A 23,494-nucleotide genomic window follows, 5' to 3' on the forward strand; every position below is an offset into this window, starting at 1 on the left:
TGGATAGCCATTTCAGTACCCTGCAGACCTGCGTTTTCGTCCAATAATCATAGAAAACAAGTTGTGGGTTGTTGACATCGGACCTGCAGTGACCTCCACTGTTGTAAATCGTTTGGAGAAGTTGTCAGTTTCATACACAATCCGCTGTTTGGCATACATGAGATAAGGCTTTGTACTGCACTAGCATATTTACTGGGTCCATAAGCAGCGTCAGGCGATATCTTGTTGCTTAAGTTCTTTAGAGTATTGTATTGTTACCACACCTCCCTAACATTGTTTTGAATCCTGAAAGGAATCGCAGAACTGAGGTACACTCTGCTATTATACAGCCAGACCTCGTGCAGTGTGGGGGAAGAGCGACACGTGAGGTCCACAGAATAAGCATGCGTGTGCCGACGCCCTTGGCAGTTGATAAGCAGACACGAGAGGAGCAACGTTCAGAGGCTTTGCTTAACTTGCTTCTGCCTGTAGTGCGGGAGGGAGTGTAAAGACACGTTAGCATACGAGGACAATTCCGAAAGGCTACCAGCGCTTGCCTGCCAACACGTCGTGCCAGTGTAGCCTTCCGAGTGCTGTATGTTAGAAGCGGTCATAGTAAGAAAACGTTATGATCTTTTACGTAACTCTTTATGGCAACACTTTTTAAATTATAGTTTGTGTTCATTGTAGCATAATATTTCTATCTGCTGGCTCTTGAATACTAACTACATCAAACACATTCGCATGTGAAGTGCACTGTACGTATCAGTTTGTACTATCTTGAACTTTATCGTGTATATTAAACTCGTGACAGAGCAGTTTGGGATGTTTATGATCTCTACTATAACATTAATTTCAGTACAAACGCACTGTATGCGTTTCTGCCTGCCTGGTTGGGTACAGGAGTAGCTGGAGGACGTAGAACTGCTAGAGACTAATTTTGAAGAGTGAGATTCTCGTTCATAGATATTTCATCATATAACTACACTTCCTGACAGAAAAAGTGAAGCTCACAGAAGACATGGCCGGCTGTCAATGTAACTTCGTACATGTGCACACCATCGACTGGTATGTAAGTGACTAGAGTTTCAGTTCACTGTGACAGGTAGAACGGCCACCAGAGTGCATTGGTGCTACTAACGTGCATCATCGTGCTTTCGATTAAATTTGTTGGTGATTTACAATCAGACACTACCAGTTCCAATCCACAGTTTACTGTAACAGTCTTGCATTTTTTTTTGCAATTCCTTGATGTCTCCATTTAATGTCTTGACTCATTTCCTGACAGTAGTTTTTAATTTCAGGCAGTATTTCGAACATTTAACTGGTTGGTACTGTACGCGCAAACCATGTTGACACTCGGCGAGGCGGCTGATGTTATTTCTCATTTCCTATCGCTCCCATCACCCACCGCGCCGAGTGTTAGTTTGGTTTGTGCGGGCAGTAGCAATGTTCGTTTTCATTTTCTGACTAACTGCTGTCATTGAACCTAGCTCACAAATGCTACTGGCTCCTGTTTCAAAATTTGTGGAACCAGCTAATTTAAACGTCTGTTCTGGATTAGCTGAAATATTCAGCTGTCCTCCTTGGTAAACAATTTCCTTCAGTTTTTCGTTGCATCGGCTATTATAATAATGTGCACCGTAGTTACCATTCATTAGAATTCACTTGGGGGGCGTCTCTGTGGCGTTCCTCTGGATCCCAGGACACGTTGGTATCTGTGGAAATGAGGCGGCTGATATAGCGGCCAAGGCTGCAGTCTCTCTTCTTCAGCCAGCTATTCGCATGATTCCCTTCGCCGATCTACGGGGTGTTTTATGTCGTCGTGTTTCTCTTTTATGGCACGCACATTGGTCGACATTGCCCAATAATAAATTGCGGGACGTGAAAGCTCTTCCCTGTTCTTGGACCTCTTCCTCCCGAACGCGTCGTCGGGAGGAGGTAATTTTAACTAGACTCCGGATAGGGCACTGTCTTTTTAGCCATCGACATCTTTTAAGTGGCGATCCACTCCCACTCTGTCCCCGCTGCTCTCAGCTGTGGACGGTAAGACACCTTTTACTTGAGTGCCCCTATTTTACTCCGTTAAGCGCCCGTCTACAGCTGTCGCCTGATATATCTTCCATTTTACCAGATGACACGCGCTCAGCCGATCGCGTTCTCGAGTTTATTAGTGCCAGTGAGATGACGTCAGTCATTTGAAGCTCTTTTTTGGGACAACCAACCCCCGTTTATAGTGGTTTTTTAAGCTTTCCTTCTGTTTTTAGTTTCTACAATTTTTTAAGTTTCGTTCCCATTGCTGCTGGTTTCCAGTTTCGTTTCTTTTACCTTTTCCTAAGTCACAGACCGGGCGCTAATGACCGTAGCAGTTTTGCGCCATAAAACCATAACAAAACAAAATAGAATTAACATTTATACGTAATTTAGAAATGTCATCGATGAATTACAGCTTGTTAACAGAGTTCACAGCTTCTTTTGTTATCATTCCTAAACAATGTTGCATTTAGTTCTACACGAAGTGCCGCTGTTTCACGCAGCGTATTGCTATGTTAATTTCCCGGACTCATCCGAAGACAGCGTTGAATCAACAATCTGGAGCAACTGTCGCCATTTGTAAGCGTACCACCTGCTCTTACACCTTCTGCGGTGACGGTAGTTGGTTTCCTCTTTATACTGTTTGGTAATCTACTTTGGGATCGGACAATGAGTAGATCATGTTGATGAAGTACAAATTAACTGACGCACTACTTATTAATGAAGAGTGCAACTTCACTTTGCTCGCCACATATATAAATATGCATCAGGACTATTACTGTGTGCCACGATTGCATTCTGAAATTATTTCGAGTAGAGATAAGCTACATTTATGTCCTAACCAGGCTGTGGCTCACACAGAAGTGGCGCGATTAGTCTCTTTGTTTGCTGTACTTCCTGAAGTGCATTGTTTGCGTCAACGATAAACTTAATAGCACAGGATATGTTGCATTCATATCCTCATAATAATCGTCATATGATTAAGTTACTGTAGCCTTGCAGAGGGTGTAAGCGTACCACCGTTCCGACATAGTCTTATCTTTGAACATTTGAAATTACGCGCCCACACTGTTTCGTGCTGCACGACACTGTCACCACGCAAGGTACATAAAGTAGAAGGGTAACCACGTTTTGGCTTTATCGCCGACTGTGCGCTAGCAGTCTTGGTCTGAGTGAGTCTGTGCGTCTGTCGTGGGGGCGAACGACCGCGGTGTACAAACACAGGCGCCGCTATTAAGTGAAAAGCGTGTTTTTAATGTAATGTTAATAGTCGGAAACGTGTGAATTGGTTCAAATGGCTCTGAGCACTATGGGACTTAACATGTGAGGTCATTAGTCCCCTAGAACTTAGAACTACTTAAACCTAACTAACCTAATGACACCACACACATCCATGCCCGAGGCAGGATTCGAACCTGCGACCGTAGCGGTAACGCGGTTCCAAACTGAAGCGCCTAGAACCGCACGGCCACACCGGCCGGCAAACGTGTGAATTATTTTAGAGTAATTCGCTGTAATAAAATCTAGTGAATAGGAAGTGATTGAATACGGGAGAAATATTAACGCACTCTTACGATACTGTCAGACCAACGACAGCACGAACTCTCACATATTTTCTTAATATGTTTAGACAGACAGAAATGTGTGCTCAACCGCGTAAGACTGAATCAACGATAGTACGATTGCGGTATTCACAAATAGAACTCGATATAGTTATTGGGACCTACAACTTCAGTAATGGTCAGCAAATAATATTCCCTTGCCGCTAGTAAATCAGTATATGCAGAACTGTGTTAAGTGTAACTGGGTAAGTTTAGTGAAGCACTTTCAGAATTGATGTTAGTGTATTCACAACTTGTGGAACCCTATTTAGCACTCCTTATCCGTGTAGTGCAGTGAAATTGCTGGTGCTGTGCAAAAGCGGCATGTTGTGTGTTGGAACTGTAGATCAACGTTAAGGTGAATGACTTTCATGAACTACACTCCTGGAAATGGAAAAAAGAACACATTGACACCGGTGTGTCAGACCCACCATACTTGCTCCGGACACTGCGAGAGGGCTGTACAAGCAATGATCACACGCACGGCACAGCGGACACACCAGGAACCGCGGTGTTGGCCGTCGAATGGCGCTAGCTGCGCAGCATTTGTGCACCGCCGCCGTCAGTGTCAGCCAGTTTGCCGTGGCATACGGACCTCCATCGCAGTCTTTAACACTGGTAGCATGCCGCGACAGCGTGGACGTGAACCGTATGTGCAGTTGACGGACTTTGAGCGAGGGCGTATAATGGGCATGCGGGAGGCCGGGTGGACGTACCGCCGAATTGCTCAACACGTGGGGCGTGAGGTCTCCACAGTACATCGATGTTGTCGCCAGTGGTCGGCGGAAGGTGCACGTGCCCGTCGACCTGGGACCGGACCGCAGCGACGCACGGATGCACGCCAAGACCGTAGGATCCTACGCACCGCCACTTCCCAGCAAATTAGGGACACTGTTGCTCCTGGGGTATCGGCGAGGACCATTCACAACCGTCTCCATGAAGCTGGGCTACGGTCCCGCACACCGTAGGCCGTCTTCCGCTCACGCCCCAACATCGTGCAGCCCGCCTCCAGTGGTGTCGCGACAGGCGTGAATGGAGGGACGAATGGAGACGTGTCGTCTTCAGCGATGAGAGTCGCTTCTGCCTTGGTGCCAATGATGGTCGTATGCGTGTTTGGCGCCGTGCAGGTGAGCGCCACAATCAGGACTGCATACGACCGAGGCACACAGGGCCAACACTCGGCATCATGGTGTGGGGAGCGATCTCCTACACTGGCCGTACACCACTGGTGATCGTCGAGGGGACACTGAATAGTGCACGGTACATCCAAACCGTCATCGAACCCATCGTTCTACCATTCCTAGACCGGCAAGGGAACTTGCTGTTCCAACAGGACAATGCACGTCCGCATGTATCCCGTGCCACCCAACGTGCTCTAGAAGGTGTAAGTCAACTACCCTGGCCAGCAAGATCTCCGGATCTGTCCCCCATTGAGCATGTTTGGGACTGGATGAAGCGTCATCTCACGCGGTCTGCACGTCCAGCACGAACGCTGGTCCAACTGAGGCGCCAGGTGGAAATGGCATGGCAAGCCGTTCCACAGGACTACATCCAGCATCTCTACGATCGTCTCCATGGGAGAATAGCAGCCTGCATTGCTGCGAAAGGTGGATATACACTGTACTAGTGCCGACATTGTGCGTGCTCTGTTGCCTGTGTCTATGTGCCTGTGGTTCTGTCAGTGTGATCATGTGATGTATCTGACCCCAGGAATGTGTCAATAAAGTTTCCCCTTCCTGGGACAATGAATTCACGGTGTTCTTATTTCAATTTCCAGGAGTGTATGTCCGAGTGATGTTCTCACTACCTCGAAATTGCTTAGGCCGAGGCACTTTATTGGTGATGTATAATGCGTGAGTTTTTGCCAACAAAGATAGGAAACAGATTACCCCCTACATTCACATCTCCATCTGTAGTCCGCAAGTCACCTTACGGTATGTGGTGGAAGTTACTTTTTGTATCACTGTCACTTCACTGTATCAGTATTCTAGTAGTGAATGGTTCACGGGAAGAACGGTTGCTGGTAAGCCTTCGTGTGAGCTCTCATCTCTGTAATTTAGCCGGCCGGTGTGGCCGTGCGGTTAAAGGCGCTTCAGTCTGGAACCGCGTGACCGCTACTGTCGCAGGTTCGAATCCTGCCTCGGGCATGTATGTGTGTGATGTCCTTAGGTTAGTTAGGTTTAATTAGTTCTAAGTTCTAGGCGACTGATGACCTCAGAAGTTAAGTCGCATAGTGCTCAGAGCCATTTGAACCATTTTTTCTGTAATTTAACCTTCTTATTTAATCTTCTTGAGAGATACACCTAGGTGACAGCAATATACTGATTAACTCTTTTAGGAACGTACCCTCTCAGCCTTATACCGGTAACGTACTCCACTATGCAGAACTCCTTTCTCGGAGCGTCTACCACTGAAGTTCGCTGAGAGCATCTCCGTGGCGCTACCGTGCTTTCTAAATAAATCTGTAACGAAACTCGCTGCTCTTCTGTGAATCTTCTTTGTACCCTTTATCAATCCTACTTGGTACGGATCCCAGACTGACGAGCAGTATTCAAAAATTGGTGTAAAGAGGGTTTTGTTAGCTACCTCTTTTGTGGGCAGACTACACATTATCACAATGACTCTCGGTGTGCCATCTTCCTTGTCTGCGGTTAGTTTGATGTGGTCGTTCCTCTTTAAATCGCTCCGTACGCATACTCCTAGACATTTTATGGATGTGACTGCTTCCAGTGATTTTTCTGGAATCGTAATATCTACAGTAATGGGTCTTTCTGTTTATTTATGCGAAATACGTTACATTTATTTACGTCGAGGGTCCACTGCCAGTCTCTGCACCAAGCTTCGATGCACTGTGGGTCTTCTTGTATTTCGGTACACTTTCCTACCATTGCGACTTCTCAGTGTACAACAACACGAAGAGCCTCATGGAACTTGGTATTTAGTAAGTACTATTAAAAGTAATGGTCCTGTAACTCTTTTGCCGACCGCTGTGGCCGAGCGGCTCTAGGCGCTTCAGTCCGGAGCCGCGCTGCTACTACGGTCGCAGGTTCGAATCCTGCCTCGTGCATGGATGTGTGTGATGTCCTTAGGTTAGTTAGGTTTAAGTAGTTCTAAGTCTAGGAGACTGATGACCTCAGATGTTAAGTCCCATAGAGTACTTAGAGCCATTTCAACCATTTGAATAATTCTCTGTTGGGGTACACTCGATGATACAGTAACGTTTGAAGATTTCTCTACGTTGAGAATGACATGTTGGGTTCTGTTTGCCAGAAACTCTGCAATTCAATCAAGCAGCTGGTCTGATAATCCGAAATTTCTTATTTTGTTCATTAGGCGACAGTACGGAGCCACGAGGTGTGTGAGAATAGTAATGAGGCTAACAACACTGCAAGCGATCTGGCAACACTATGTTGTTCTACTTGTGTAGACCGGTGTGTTCATACCATCCAGATGCTCATTCCGAGTTTCAGCTCCGTACAGTCATCGCGTGATTTTTGAGAAATTCATCAGTGAAGTTGTGTTCTTGTTATATGTTACGAAAATGGAACAACAGAATTTAGAGCAACGATATGCTAGCAATTTTTGTGTTTAACTTAGGGAATCCGCTCGCCCAGACAGCCGCGCGGTCTAACGCGCTGCTTCCCGAGCTGGAAGGCGTGCCGGTCCCCGGCACGAAGCAGCCCGGTGGATTAGTGTCGAGGTCCGGTGTGCCGGCCAGCCTGTGGATGGTTTTTAAGGCGGTTTTCCATCTACTTCGGCGAATGCGGGCTGGTTCCCCTTATTCCGCCTCAGTTACACTGTGTCGGCGATTGCTGCGCAAACACCGTTTCCACGTATGCGTGCACCATAATTATTCTACCCCACCCTCCCGGGGGGAGGGTGGGGGGATGTGGCCTGTTGTGGAGTTGTGAACCACTGAGGGCTACGGTGGGACGACGTTCCTCCGTCTTTTGTAGGTCCCCAGTTTAATACATACGTAGATAGGGAATGCGCGAATATGACCCCTGAAAAGTTGAAACAGGCCTATGTGGAATATTTCGTATCAAAACCACAAGTTTTTCTCTGGCACAAATCGGTTTTGGAAGACCGAGAACAACTTAAAGATGAACATTGCCCAAGGAGACAGTCAACTTCAAACATCGACGAAAACGTCGAACGTATGCGTGCTCTTGTGAGATCAGACCGACGTTTAACAGTTAGGATTATAGGTGACCTGTTAAACACTTTCACCGTACATCAAATTTCGACCGAATTTTCGCACATGCGAAAGGTTGTGGCAAAATGGTTTTGAAAAACGTCACACCTTAGCAGAAAGACAATTGAAGAAGCGTGTGCGTTGATCTTCTTGAGGAGGACAATGGAACAAACGCGTGCGTTGATCTACCTGAGAGGATTGCCAATGACCTCGAATGGTTGAGTCGTGTGCTCACAGGTGATGAATACTGTATTTTTTAGTTTGATCCTGAGACAAAGCGACAAAGTGAGTAGTGGGACACTGAGACATCTCCTCTACCGGAAAAGCCTCGAATGAGCAAATCAACGATAAAAACAGTGCTGATTTGTTTTTTTGACAGTCGGGGTATCGTGCGTAAAGAACTTTTCTGGAGGAAGAGGATATGTTATATTATGATAAATTTTCGTCATATATGGGTTATTTTAAGGCATGGCAATAGTATAAACTCCTCTGATGAAAGATCGACAGTCGATATGCATACAACAAAATCAGGTGGCGTACAAACAGAAGATACTTTGACTGCAAAAATTTTAACAGTGAGTTGCCGAAGCATTCGTATCATAGTTGCTGAATTTACAGTCCTCCAGGAAAGTTGTGCTCAAATTATTCTCTGGATCGAGAGGTAGATGAAACCGTAAGCAGAAAGGTCCGAAATTTTTAACAAGGCATGGAACGTATATCGAAAAGACACATTAGGTGCCATAGGAGATGGAGCGTTCATTGCAGTCGATTAAAATACCTTGTCAATCGACGTTGAAACTAAGTGTGAATATGAGTTATCCGGACACAGTTAATGGCCTAGTTGAACTCAAGTTAATCATCGGATGTTTCCACCCACCACCTGATTCGGCCGTAATAGTCGTAGTATCATTCAAAGAGGGTCTATGCTCAGTAGCGCGGAAGTACACGCATCATGCAATATTAGTGGGAGACGACTTTAACCTGCCGAGTATAAACTGGGGTGTCTGTGGATTTATTGCGGGTGGTTAGGACACACAGTCTTCGAAGTTGCTGTCAATATGAGTTTCGAAAACTGTATTCAGCAGGTAGTTCAATAACTGACACTCAACGGAAATATTTTGCACCATGTAGCTGCAAACAGGCCTGACGTTATTGGCAGTCTGTATAGAGACAGGGATTGGTGATCATGATGTCACCATAGCGATGATGGTTACTGAAATTAATAAAGTATTTATGCTGGAAAGAGGAAATAAGCTGTTAATCCTATTCGTCGACCAGTCTGGTATCGCAATAGAAGACACCAAAAGAAAAGCTGAAGCTTCAAATTTCCCGTTTAAGAAACTATTAATGCTGGAGGATCGTCCGCACATGCATACCGTCGGTTCACCGTCTTATAGACTCCCGTGTGGAGAACATGGTAACAGACATCCATGGTGTACACTCCTGGAAATTGAAATAAGAACACCGTGAATTCATTGTCCCAGGAAGAGGAAACTTTATTGACACGTTCCTGGGGTCAGATACATCACATGATCACACTGACAGAACCACAGGCACATAGACACAGGCAACAGAGCATGCACAATGTCGGCACTAGTACAGTGTATATCCACCTTTCGCAGCAATGCAGGCTGCTATTCTCCCATGGAGACGATCGTAGAGATGCTGGATGTAGTCCTGTGGAACGGCTTGCCATGCCATTTCCACCTGGCGCCTCAGTTGGACCAGCGTTCGTGCTGGACGTGCAGACCGCGTGAGACGACGCTTCATCCAGTCCCAAACATGCTCAATGGGGGACAGATCCGGAGATCTTGCTGGCCAGGGTAGTTGACTTACACTTTCTAGAGCACGTTGGGTGGCACGGGACACATGCGGACGTGCATTGTCCTGTTGGAACAGCAAGTTCCCTTGCCGGTCTAGGAATGGTAGAACGATGGGTTCGATGACGGTTTGGATGTACCGTGCACTATTCAGTGTCCCCTCGACGATCACCAGTGGTGTACGGCCAGTGTAGGAGATCGCTCCCCACACCATGATGCCGAGTGTTGGCCCTGTGTGCCTCGGTCGTATGCAGTCCTGATTGTGGCGCTCACCTGCACGGCGCCAAACACGCATACGACCATCATTGGCACCAAGGCAGAAGCGACTCTCATCGCTGAAGACGACACGTCTCCATTCGTCCCTCCATTCACGCCTGTCGCGACACCACTGGAGGCGGGCTGCACGATGTTGGGGCGTGAGCGGAAGACGGCCTAACGGTGTGCGGGACCGTAGCCCAGCTTCATGGAGACGGTTGCGAATGGTCCTCGCCGATACCCCAGGAGCAACAGTGTCCCTAATTTGCTGGGAAGTGGCGGTGCGGTCCCCTACGGCACTGCGTAGGATCCTACGGTCTTGGCGTGCATCCGCGCGTCGCTGCGGTCCGGTGCCAGGTCGACGGGCACGTGCACCTTCCGCCGACCACTGGCGACAACATCGATGTACTGTGGAGACCTCACGCCCCACGTGTTGAGCAATTCGGCGGTACGTCCACCCGGCCTCCCGCATGCCCACTATACGCCCTCGCTCAAAGTCCGTCAACTGCACATACGGTTCACGTCCACGCTGTCGCGGCATGCTACCAGTGTTAAAGACTGCGATGGAGCTCCGTATGCCACGGCAAACTGGCTGACACTGAAGGCGGCGGTGCACAAATGCTGCGCAGCTAGCGCCATTCGACGGCCAACACCGCGGTTCCTGGTGTGTCCGTTGTGCCGTGCGTGTGATCATTGCTTGTACAGCCCTCTCGCAGTGTCCGGAGCAAGTATGGTGGGTCTGACACACCGGTGTCAATGTGTTCTTTTTTCCATTTCCAGGAGAGTAGAACAACAACTGAAAGAGTTGAAAACAAATAAGTCGCCAGGTCCGGATGGAATCCCTGTTCGGTTTTACAGGGAGTACTGTACGGCATTTCCTCCTTACTTATCTTGCATTTAACTCGAATCTCTCGCAGAATGCAAAATCCCAAGCCACTGCCAAAAAGTGCAGGTAGCTCCTGAACATAAGAAGGGTACAAGAACAGACCCGCAGATTACAGAAAAATTTCCTTAACATTGGTTTTCTGCGAAATCCTTGAGCATATTCTGACTTCGAGTATTATAAACATTCTTGAGACAGAAAAGTTTGTGTCCAAAAGTCAGCACGGATTTAGAAAGCATCGCTCTTGCGAAACTCAGGTTTTCCTTGTCCCTCACCGTATCCTGCGAACCGTGGATGAAGGGCAACAGGCAGATTCCACATTCCTAGATTTTCGAAAATCATTTTACACGAAGCCCCACTACAAACTATTAAGGAAGGTCCGAGCATATGGAATAAGTTCCCAGATATGTGAGTGGTTCCAAGGCTTATTAAGAAATAGAACCCATGCACGTGTGATAGGGTCGCTTTTGATCTCAATATACATAAACGATTTGACGGACAGGGTGAGCAGCAATGTGTTACTGTCTTCTCACGGTTCTGTAGTATATGGGAAAGTATCGACGTTGAGTGACTGTAGGAGGGTACAGAATCACTTATACAGAATTTCTAGTTGGTGTGATGAATGACAGCTTGCTCCAGACTAAGAAAAATGTAAGTTAATCCAGATGAGTGTGAAAAACAATTTTGTAATGTTCGAAGACAGTATTAGTGGAGTGTTGCTTGACACAATCACGATTGAATACCTTGGCGTAAAGTTGCATAGCGATAAAAATGGAACGAGTAGTACGGAGATAGAATGGGCGACTTTTGTTTGTTGGGATAATTCTGGGAAAGTGTGGTTCGTCTGTGAAGGGGATAGTATAGAACTCTAGTGCGACCCATTCTTGAGTACTGCTTGTGTGTTGGGGATCTTCACCAGTTTGAACTGCTTCAATGTCTTTATTTAATCCAGAGGAGCGCTGCTAGATTTGTTACCGGTAGGTTTGATAAATACGTGAATGTTACGAAGATGCTTCGTGCACTCAAACGGGAATCCCTGGAGGGATTATTGAGAAAATTTAGAGAGCTGGGATTTGCAGCTGACGGAAGATACATTCGACTGGCACCAACGTCCATTTCGCGTAAGGACGGTGAAGGCAAGAATGCAAGATGACTTACTAGACAGAATCTGTAGTTGGTGTGATGTATAATAGCTTGCTCCAGACGGAGAAAAATGTAAGTTAATCCAAATGAGTGGGAAAAACAATTCCGTAATGTTCTAATACGGTATTAGTAGTGTACTGCTTGACACAGTACCGGAGCTCTAATACCAAGTTGTAAACTTGCATAGCGATATCAAATGGAACGAGTAGTAGGGAGGTCAAATGTTCGACTTTTGCTTGTTGGGAGAATTCTGGGAAAATGGAACAGGAAAGGAAATGACTAGTAGTGGTACAACGCAGCCTCCACTGTGCACCTTACTGTTTATTTATAGGTGTAAATGATTACAATTCTGTATTTCATGAAAGCACAGGAAGCTTGTCACATGTATAACACAGAAACGAACAGAACTACTTTATGTTGCATTATGGTCCTCTTTCCACTGACTACTTTGCTTTAGCAGATTCAGAGCTGAATCACGTTTTAGTTTTGTGGACGCATAAAGGTAGATGAATTTTAAGACTTACTTTTCCTTAGGAGCCGTCTGCTATTGTCTCACTCTTAGCGTTTACGTAAGTATCAACAGCTCTCTCGAAGCGACAATGCAGCGTACTTTGCTCAAATGGTTCAAATGGTTCTGAGCACTATGGGACTTAACTGCTGTGGTCATCAGTCCCCTAGAACTTGGAACCATTTAAACCTAACTAACCTAAGGACATCACACACATCCATGCCCGAGGCAGGATTCGAACCTGCGACCGTAGCGGTCACGCGGTTCCAGACTGTAGCGCCTAGAACCGCACGGCCTCTCCGGCCGGCTTCGCTCAAATGCCTGGTGCCTTGCCGGCCGGTGTGGCCGTGCGGTTCTAGGCGCTTCAGTCTGGAACCGCGTGACCGCTACGGTCGCAGGTTCGAATCCTGCCTGGGGCATGGATGTGTGTGATGTCCTTAGTTTAGTTAGGTTTAAGTAGTTCTATGTTCTAGGGGACTGATGACCACAGATGTTAAGTCCCATAGTGCTCAGAGCCATTTTTGAACCTGGTGCCTTTACCATTAGTACTGATAACTGACATAGTGGTACCAGGACGGAGGTTGGTTCCAAATTTTCTTCACGTTCTCGGAAGCAAGTATTGTTGCTGCCTATTGTAGCGCTGTCTATTCTGTAAAAATACTAATGTATGTGAGTACTGGAGTTCCGTGATCTCAGTATTTATCGGTACCTGATGTGAATCGGTGCGATTTAAGATTCTCATCCTCAAACACCGTTAGCGAAAAATTATCCCCTTGTAATGAGTTGTCGCATTGCTGTGTCATTTCGGATCGATTCACAGATACTCCTGTAGAAGTGTGAAACCTCGTTCGATTTAAGTTTTCTGATGTCATTATATATCTCAGATGTTTCCATTCCAACATATAGGGCAGTATGCAATCATTGCTGATTTGAAATCCAGTTCTTATAGCTTGTTCCGTCATGTCCTGTTCTGAGATAAGTCAGTGGATACTCATCTTGTCTCACAGTGGGACAAATATATTAACAGTTACGGCGATTATTTTGAAACAATGAACAGTGTACTTGCTATTTTTTATCTATCTCGTTTTCACCTGACTGCTCCTTACAGAACTTCAAATAAAAAAATGACAATTGATAAATACACTCGTAGCAACCAACGTGTCTTGTGTAACTGCACCTTGTTAACTAGGCTTATAGAAGTTATTTCGCACGGAAAATCAAACTACAATAGTAGACAATTTTATATTTGCCAGTGCGAGAGCAAAAACGAGCTCAATGTGCGCCGCGTTCCGATCAATTGAGTGGACGCAGCCCGGCGTTAGGGGAACGGTGTTCGGTGGCAGATGAATCGCGAGGGAACACTCCAGTGTAAAACGTTCTCAGTCATGAGCTCTTTCGCGGAAACGATTCTGAAAAGTTTTGGTATTACTGATAGGTTAGAAAATGAAACACATCACGTTTTAGTTTCCACCAGACCGATACTTTTAACAGTGTCCTCAAACACTCTATTTTGCGTGTACGTTGCGCAACGTTTGCCACTAAACCTGGAACAGACACAACATTTCAACGCGTCAAGTGGAAGACACCACTTCCTGAATTATGAGGGTTGGCCAGTTTTATTGACACCTTAAGTGGACTACTCGGATTAGTCTCTGCGCCGGCCGGAGTGACCGAGCGGTTCTAGGCGCTACAGTCTGGAACCGCGCGACAGCTAGGGTCGCAGGTTCGAATCCTGCCTCGGGCATAGATGTATGTGATGTCCTTAGCATAGTTAGGTTTAAGTAGTTCTAAGTTCTAGGGGAGTGATGACCTCAGAAGTTAAGTCCCATAGTGCTCAGAGCCATTTCATCCATTTAGTCTCTGCGGCATCCGGCTGGCGGCCAGGTTTCATGTCAAAGGCTGTACATTATAACGTCTTTTGTCAAAGATTTCAGCGAAATTTGCAAATTTGTGAAACACGTAATCAGGCATACGGGGAAATCTGTGAGAAGAAAGAAGCACGGTAGATTAAAGCTTTATGCTTCTTCGAGAATGAGGTCATTAGAGAAGGATCTACAGCTCAGTTTTCTTAAATTTCGGTCCTTGCACACTACACCCTAACTCTCCTGCTGGAGCAATACACACGTCTTTTCCCTTAGGGCTTTTCCGTTACCCGTTGAGTACAGCACCGATTTACATCCAACTATTGGTGCCCATGTATCATTGTATCATTTCTAAGATAACTCATGGCTCCATAGGAATGTTCTCTTACTAAATATGTTTTCTTCCTGCATGTGTTGCTGATTCCAACGTGCTCTCGAGGAAAAAATCAACGGCGCGCAATAGTTTTGGTTGTTATATTTGGAGGCGTTGTCGTTTTATCTGAGCACTTCGGCCAGGGCCCTCGGTTGATTACTGAGTGGTGAATGGCGTAGGAACTATCTCCACATCGCGCACACAATGTTTTCTAATTGCGAGATTACTCTGTGTATGCTTATCGTGAGGGTGCTTCTACATTTCTGTTGCTCATCACATTTTAGTATTGTTTTGTTAATAGTTAGATATTTGTTTAACTTCTTATCTACACTGCAGGTGATAAAAGTCCTGAGAAACTTCCTAATCTCGTGTAGGACTTCCATTCAGGCGGCGTAGTGTAGCATGGCATGGATTCAATAAGTCGTTGGAAGTCCCTTGCAGAAATATTGAGCCATGCTGCCGCTATAGCCGTCCATAATTGTGAAATTGTTGCTGATGCAGTATTTTGTGCACAAACGCACCTCTCGATGGGATTCATGACGGGCGTTATGGGTAGCTAATCATTCTCTCGAACTGTTCAGAATTTTCTTCACACCAGTCGCGAGCTATTTTGGTCTGGAAAAATGGCGCATTGTCATCCATCGTTGTTTGGGAATATGAAGTTCATGAAATGCAGAAAATGATCTCCAATTAGCCGAATACAAACATTTCCAGTCAATGATCGGCTCAGTTGGACCACCCAGTCCATTCCATGTAAACACAGCCCACACCATTAGGAGCCACTACCAGCTTTGAAAGAGTCCCTTGTTAATAAGCTGGATCCATGGCTTCGTACGATCTGCGCCACACACGAACACTACCATCAGCTCTTACCAACTGAAATCAGGACTCATCTGACCAGGCCACGGTTTTCTAGTCAAGGGTCCAACTGATATGGTCACGAGCCCAGGAGAGGCGCTGCAGGTGATGTCGTGCTGTTAGCAAAAGCACTCGCGTCGGTCGGCTGCTGCCAGAGCCCATTAAAGCCAAATTTCGTCGCACTGTCCTAACAGATACGTTCATCACATGTCCCACAGTGATTTCTGCAGTTATTGACGCAGTGTTGCTTGTCTGTTAGGACTGACAACTGTACGCAAACGCCGCTGCTCTCGGTCGTTAAGTGAAGGCCATCTGCATTGCGTTGTCAGTGGTGAGAGTAATGGCTGCAACTTGGTATTCTCGGCACACTCTTGACACTGTGGATCTTGGAATATTGAATCCGAAATGAAATGTCCCATATGTCTAGCTCCAACTGCCATTCCATCTACATCTACATGGATACTCCGTACAGTCTTTTAATTCTCGTTGTGCAGCCATAAAATCGTCGGAAACCTTTTCACATGAATCACCTGAGTACAAATGACAGGTCCGCCAATGCACTGTCCTTTTATGCCATTTGTACGCGATACTACTGCCATGTGTACATGTGTATATCGCCATTCCGTGACCTTTGTCACGTCAGTGTATATTATTGAAAATCATTTGAATGTTGCAAGAAGAGTGATGTACACACAACGAAGTTATGTAGCACATGAAACGTAGTGATAGCGTACGTAAACCACTATGAAGAGATACCCGTTGTATAGGAAAAATGAAGCTCATCTTTGCCTGTGACTTTCGAAGGTTTTAGTAAGGACGAAGCACGAGACAAACCCAAGGCAAAAGTTAGTCCAATTTCGGATAAGTACTGGATACTTTCGGTCACGCCTTGCCTATGTTGTGTGTGTGTGTGTGTGTGTGTGTGTGTGTGTGTGTGTGTGTGAGAGAGAGAGAGAGAGAGAGAGAGAGAGAGAGAGAGAGAGAGAGAGAGAGAGAGGGGGGGGGGTGTTCACATATGTTAGGAAGACGCAGCTTCTTTAACAGTTCTCGATGGATACATTTGTCTTCTGCAGTGGGTGTCCCACCTGTGACAGTGCCCAACAATGCATCACAAGCGACCACGGGGAAGTTATTTTAATTCTATGGGCCGAAACCGTACCTAGGGCCACCTTCGTCTGTTATCCTAAAAAATTAAAGTCGTTTGCTATATATGTCTGCGAAGCTTGTAAACTTTGATCTATGTGTTTTCGAAATTTAGCTCAGTGTATGGTCTTTGACGTAACGATGGGAACCAGCCCAGAATTAGTCTCGACGAGACAAGTGAACCAAAAAACCTTACATTACATCCCGCTGGTTGTTGTAGCAAACCATCGAAAGCTAATCCGGCGCGCATGTCTCTTCAGAAAGACTGCAGCGATTTCCTGCCCTGTCAGTGTCCGTTGTGAGCCTGCATTCCATCTATAATCATCTAATTTTCGACGTGACATTAAATAGTTATATCTTCCGTCTTCTTTGTGTATGGCAATGAAATACCCCAGTGATCCAATTCACCACACACATTTGTTCTGTGCATATGCACACACACATTGTATGCATTTCGAAAAGAGGCGAGCCGGAAGGTCAATCATAACTTTAAGGTAGCCGAGGGAAAATTTAGAATTTTATATACTTGGAATTAGCTTCAGATCTTTCTCACCTTTATTCTAATCTGTGTTTCACCATGCACTGTAAGCAATAAGCTGATGAATAACGCATCTGTTCCTATATGAAAAACGGTACGTGATTAGTGTCTCAATTGAATTTATGTTTGCCCGCATCTCGTGGTCGTGCGGTAGCGTTCTCGCTTCCCACGCCCGGATTACCGGGTTCGATTCCCGGCGGAGTCAGGGATTTTCTCTGCCTCGTGATGGCTGGGTGTTGTGTGATGTCCTTAGGTTAGTTAGGTTTAAGTAGTTCCAAGTTCTAGGGGACTGATGACCATAGATGTTAAGTCCCATAGTGCTCAGAGCCATTTGAACCATTTTTTTTTAAATTTATGTTTGTATTATTAGACTGTACGCTGAAGGCACAGTGAGGAACCTGTTGTACTGAAAAACAAGGAGAGACATTTACAATTAGAAGAAACGTATTCACATTTCCGAATATGATTAGACATGATCTGCACAATTCGTTAGTGATACATAAAAATTTGTGCCGGACCAGGACTCGAAGATGGTTTTCCCACTTTACCCAGGCGGTCGTCTGAAGCACTTTTTGTTTTTTCGCCCCTGGACAGGAAAGAGAAACTACAAAAAAATCTCTACTTGCCACTGCCACTTGTGTCCTAAAAAAAAAAAAGAAAATAAATAAATAAAATAAAATATAATGCAACTCTTCAGGCGTTGGCGCCTATCTACGCCTATCCCAAAACAACTAACCTATTATTACAGGGGAAAGAAAGAAAGTAGGGGGCAAGAACATAGAATGTAGCGATGAAAATGAAAGTAGTTGTGTAAGGGCTTTTGTTTTTTTAGTTTATTTTTTGCATTTTTTGTTTCTTTTTGCGTTTTGTCTGTGTATATTTTTATTTCCTTTTATTTATTTATTTGTTTTTTATTTGTAATTTTTTATTCTTCTTATTTATTAATTGTTTTTTAATTATTTTAGTCTATGTACCAGAATTCCAGGAGTCGCTAGCGCCTTCCGATTGACGGAACATCCAAACGTGTCTTCTTGAAATTTTAATGAAGACTCCGTTTGTAGTATGTTCCGAACATCATGTCAGCAAAAAAGCATCAGCATCTCATGGCTTGGAAGTTCCAACTGGAAGGCGGGTCATGAAAGGCGCTCCGTAGAAAATTGGAAAGTACTGCTTGTAGCCGGCCGGTGTGGCCGAGCCGATCTAGGCAGTACAGTCTGGAACCGCGCGACCGCTACGTCGCAGGTTCGAATCCTGCCTCGGGCATGGATGTGTGTGATGTCTTTAGGTTAGTTAGGTTTAAGTAATTCTAAGTTCTAGGGGACTGAAGACCTCAGATGTTAAGTCCCATAGTGCTCAGAGCCATTTGAACTGCTTGTATCTGGGGTTGCGAACAATTGCACAGTGTCGATCGTCAAGGTACGTCCAATAGCCTAGTTCTGATTTCTCATCGGGGCTAAAAAGGTGGAGGACCGTATGACCGCGTATCCCATTCACAGCGTTAGTTTTTGTTGCGGGGGTAATGAATCACATCCGGGAATAAAAGCGTCAGGAAAGTCATCTGAGCAGGTGTCTGCCGGGTAAGGAAAGCCAAGATACGCTGGGCGAGCTTACAGACGTCAGACGACGGACCACATGAGAATCGATGAGCGTCTGTGTCCTCCACACCACAGTAAAAACAGAGGGGTGTGTCAGCGAGGCGGATGCGGCGCAAACGAAACTGGTTGATCTGTTTGCCATTGACGGTGATACACCATGTGGACTGAACGCTGGTGTCGAGATGACCAGCATGCACCGCTTTCCACACACGACGCCATATGATCTGGGGAAACTTGTGTTCGATGGGGTTGGGGGTTCGATACATGTGTAATGTGTCGTGTACAGCCTTTGTCTGGAGTATACGTGGAAGGGGTAAGGAGTGCAGGATGTAACTTAATTCAAGAAAGACGTGCCGACAGTGATAGAAGGGGGATGGAATGTCTGATAACATCACTGAGGTTGACATGGAGACTGGCGCGTATTCATGCAAAAGCAGTCCGGTCAGGCTTGTCGGGCAGCGACACCAGACTTTCAGTTGGGAGCTAACAAAAAGTGCCGTAACTCTGTCTGGCACATAGAATAATCCCACTCCACCACGCTCCCACAGAGGGCAAAGGTGTAATATTGAACTTTAAATAACATCCCAGTACAGACAAAGGATCCCATCGCCACCAACATACAACGCGCGAGGGTAATCGGAACCGGGAACACTTGTGCCACATGAGGGATGCGCGAGGCGTGGTAAACATTCACGTATTGCGCACGCTGTACAATGTCGAGGGATCTAAGGCGGTGGTCCACAAGGCCAGCCCTGATCGTTCGGAGGAGATCTCTACTGTTGGTTGCCGCTGAACCACGGAGGTCATTCATAAAATCAATGCCCAAACAGCGGACACTGGTGGCCACACTTAGAGGAGCGACATATCTCTCAACTAGACGCTCACCAATGAGCAGAACCTTCAATTTGGAAATGCTAAGAGAACTGCCCGATGCTTCCCCATACGTTGCCACCCAAGTCAGAGCCGCGCGAACATCGTCTTCATTGCGGAGGTAGGGGACTAGATCTTCAGCATAGGCAGTACAACAGAAGCGGTGCCCATTCAATGTTATACTGACCAGCGTTGGCGAAGCCCCTCGAGTAGGGACCAAAGCATACAGTATCGTGGAAAGTGGTCAACCGTGTCGGACAGAGCGCTCGATCGCTAGAGGTGCAGTGAGGCGACCATTACAGAGTATTCTTGAAGTCACCCCGCTCAAGAGCCGCATTACCATTGTTACTATAAGGGCCGGAAAACCCATGTGTTGGAGAACCGATTTCAGAAAGGTATGGTCGACACGGTCGAATGCGTGACTGGAGTCAAGCGATGCTAATGCGCCAGGTAAATGTTGCGACCACGCGAGCGCGATCATGTCCCCGGAATGGCAAAGGGCCGTATGGATGTTGTTGTCACCGCCCAGCGAAGTCTGATCAAGGGAGGTGACGTATCCTGCTGCCTTCTTGGGTCGTGAGGCCAACAATCGGGTAAAAATTTTCATGTCACTGTTGAGTAGAGTGATGGTCCAGTAAACATAGATCCGTGATCGCCCATGTGGCTTAGGGACCAGAATGATGACCCATCAAGGAAGGTGGCTGGGATCGTCGTCGTGGGTGACATCAATTCACGACTGATGGACGTCCAAGTAGGTATCAAAAGATAACTACAACACTTGTAAAATTCGATGGAGAGGCCGTCAGGTCCAGGGGCTTGTTGGCAGCTCCCACTTTGATAGCATTTAGGACTTCATCGGAGGTCACTTGTTCCTGAGGTTCTTGAGCCACATCCTCAGGCCTGGTGTTGACAGTCAGTGCAGCTACCTCCTCAGTTAAGGTCGAGGGATGTGGGACTGCAGCGTACAGTCGGCGGAAATGAGAATAGAAAGCGTGACAAATGGGACATTGCGTAGTGTATCGTCGTCCTTCCACATCGGTGAGGTCGTAGATGAGAGTTCCACGACGACGACGGCGTTCTGTGAGATGGTGGTACATCGATGGCGTTTCGTGAGGCATATGGTCATGGGTGCAGGATCTGACAAGGGTCCCTTCCAAGCGTCGTCGCACGAGTGAAGTGATCTACGCTGTACCACGATGCGCTATCGTCTGACGGACAGGAGAGAATGTCATCAGAGTGCAGCCGCGAAGCACTGCATGATAAAAGTCCATGGTGCTCGCTTGCCAAGCTTTGATGTCTTTTCCATATCCCATCAGTGCAGGATAGCCACCAGGATAAAGTGGATGTGTATGCGGGGCGACGTCGACGAGAGAGGGCCCGCGCATCCTCAACGATCCGTCGGCATTCAGGGACAGTCAGGTGGTAAAAGTCTAATTTCCACAGGCCGCGGCTGTGCCACACCTGTTGGCGGACGAGGACGGCATCGCAAATGTAGGCGTCGTGGTCAGAGAAAGCCAAAGGCCATATTTCGGCATGTAGAGTGTTGGCAGCAAGGGAATGTGTGAGTTGTATACGGTCGAGGCGGCTGGACGAATGCGCCGTATAATATGTGAAACCTGCAAGGGTGCCATGAACCTTTGTCCATGTGTCAACAAGCTGAAGTCTGTCGATGATGACGGAGAAGGCCGCACACAGGAATGATGCGGAAGTTGGTCAGCAGGCCCTTATGTGGAGTTGAAGTCACCTCCGAAGACCATTTCATCCAGGAGACCCTCAAAAAGCGGCGTTACTTCGTCAGCAAAGAAAATGTGTCGGTCACGACGTCGACTGGAGCCGGACGGCGCATATACATTGAGGATGTGGACGCCGAACAGCGTGAAAGTCATGCCTCTAGCATTAGGAAGGTACATTACATCTTTAGCAGGGAGTCCACAACCGAAGAGGAAGGCGACTCCACTACCGTTGTCAGAAGCATAGGAGATTGTGCTGTGTAGCAGTGGGGGCGTTGAAATTAGCGACGATCACTCCTCGGAGGAGGGCAATGTCGACATCAGCAGCATAAATGGTCTCCGAACATTGTCAGTTCGTGGGAAGCCCGAATGGTGGCCAGATTCATCGTCGGGATGCGGTAGTGTTGTGGGCGTGCTCCCACCATTGGCACAGATGTTCTGGCAGAGATGTCCGGCTGGCGTGTAACATCCGACACAGTCACTGTAGCCGCAGTAGCTTGGTGGAAGGTGGGTCAGGCACCTCCAAGGGGCACTGACTGGCGGGTGGGCCACCATCGCGATCTGCTCCATCGTCGACATCACCAGCCCAGGAGACTGGAATAGGTGGCAAGCTACTGTCGCACTCATCGAGGGAGAGTTGTGGTGACGTTGCTGTAGCGGGGTCCAGAGACTCTCCCTCCATCGAATCCATCGTTGTTGGGTGGGATCGTTTCTCAGATGGGACATCAGGAGTGGTCACTCCTGTTGGCAGGGCGCTCGAAGGGAGAACACTGTCTTGTATCCACTCCACTGCCTGTGATGTCACATGAAGAAGTGTGTCGTCGGCTGGAGTTTGACTTCGCTTCTTCCGTTTTCGGGGTGACCGCTGCTTTCGGAGGTGCTGTTCTGTATCAAAATGCCGGCCGCGGTGGCCGTGCGGTTCTGGCGCTGCAGTCCGGAACCGCGGGACCGCTACGGTCGCAGGTTCGAATCCTGCCTCGGGCATGGGTGTGTGTGATGTCCTTAGGTTAGTTAGTTTAAGTAGTTCTAAGTTCTAGGGGACTTATGACCTAAGATGTTGAGTCCCATAGTGCTCAGAGCCATTTGAACCATTTGTATCAGAATGTTGACGTTCAATGTTCGAGGTCGCGCCTGTCTGAAGGAAAGCAGAGGTAGGCACCGCACTCACATGTATGTCTGTCGCAGCGGACAGACTGGTCATTGAGCTCTGGAGAGTTAGTGGTGTTGTAGCCATCGGAAGAGATGGTGCCGGTGAGGCCGTGGCAGCACCGTCATTTCCAGTGGGGAGTGCCGGGGGTGGAAGAGAGAACAGGAGCTTCCTGAAGTGACGCATGGGGGCTGCGTACGGCTGTGGCGTAGCTGTCTGGTAAAGAAATGACCGTCGCATTGGGAGCTGCGTCACCGGTCGGTACCTGGAGTAAACGTCGGCAACCGGCACACATCCGCGGCTGGCCATCATACTTACCGATGGCTCTCACGCCACCAATCAGCAGATAGGATGGTACATGTTTGGAGAGTTAGATTTTGATTTGGCAGACACCATTCAACACGTGGTATGTCGTGAACGTCTGCCATTTTTCTGCAATGTGCCCAGCAACATTGCCGTAGGCTCGGAAAGCTTCGACGATCACGTCTTGTGGCACTTCGAAGGGGAGCTCAAAACCCGAATTGTTCGAAGACCGTAACCAGCGTGATCTACCGTTACCTCTCGAATATGCCCATCAGAATGCTTGAACTTGAGTCCGTGTGCCTGTTGTCGAACTACCTTAGCAGATGCTTCCTCCGTAGTCATCTTAATATTAACTATACTGACAGTGATAGAGAAGTTAACACCTATCTCTTCCTAGGGGTCCAGACGTAACTCTTCGCGAATGAATTGTTCAATTTCATAGCGCGTGGTCCAGCATGTTCGGCTTGGTATGTTACTTAAGTGTCGCTCGGCATTAACAGTGCGCCATGAGGTGCAGTAGTAATGGACGCTACACAACACGAAATACCGCGACGCGGAAGTAAACAACTGCGGTGCGCTGTCCGGCGCGTGGAGCCGGTCCGTACGCGACCACTGCCTAAAGCATACTGTACTTTGGCTATCTGAACACGCCTCCTG

General features: G+C 47.1%; 1 protein-coding gene across 3 annotated transcripts in view; it reads left to right on the plus strand.

Moving 5' to 3' along the window:
- LOC124555563 (carbohydrate sulfotransferase 5-like) overlaps window positions 1-23,494 on the plus strand; it is a 641,036-nt gene that overhangs the window by 314,924 nt on the left and 302,618 nt on the right. The window contains exon 1 of one of the 3 annotated variants that reach the window (XM_047129521.1): window positions 431-594. The exons of 1 other annotated variant lie outside the window; for it this stretch is intronic. The gene's annotated coding sequence lies outside the window, so the exon portion shown is untranslated. Of the gene's footprint in view, window positions 1-430; window positions 595-23,494 lie in introns of those variants that run through there. One more of the 3 variants, XM_047129522.1, reaches the window with a different exon arrangement.

The sequence above is a fragment of the Schistocerca americana genome, chromosome X, assembly GCF_021461395.2.
Source record: "Schistocerca americana isolate TAMUIC-IGC-003095 chromosome X, iqSchAmer2.1, whole genome shotgun sequence".
Taxonomy (NCBI): Eukaryota; Metazoa; Arthropoda; class Insecta; order Orthoptera; family Acrididae; genus Schistocerca; species Schistocerca americana.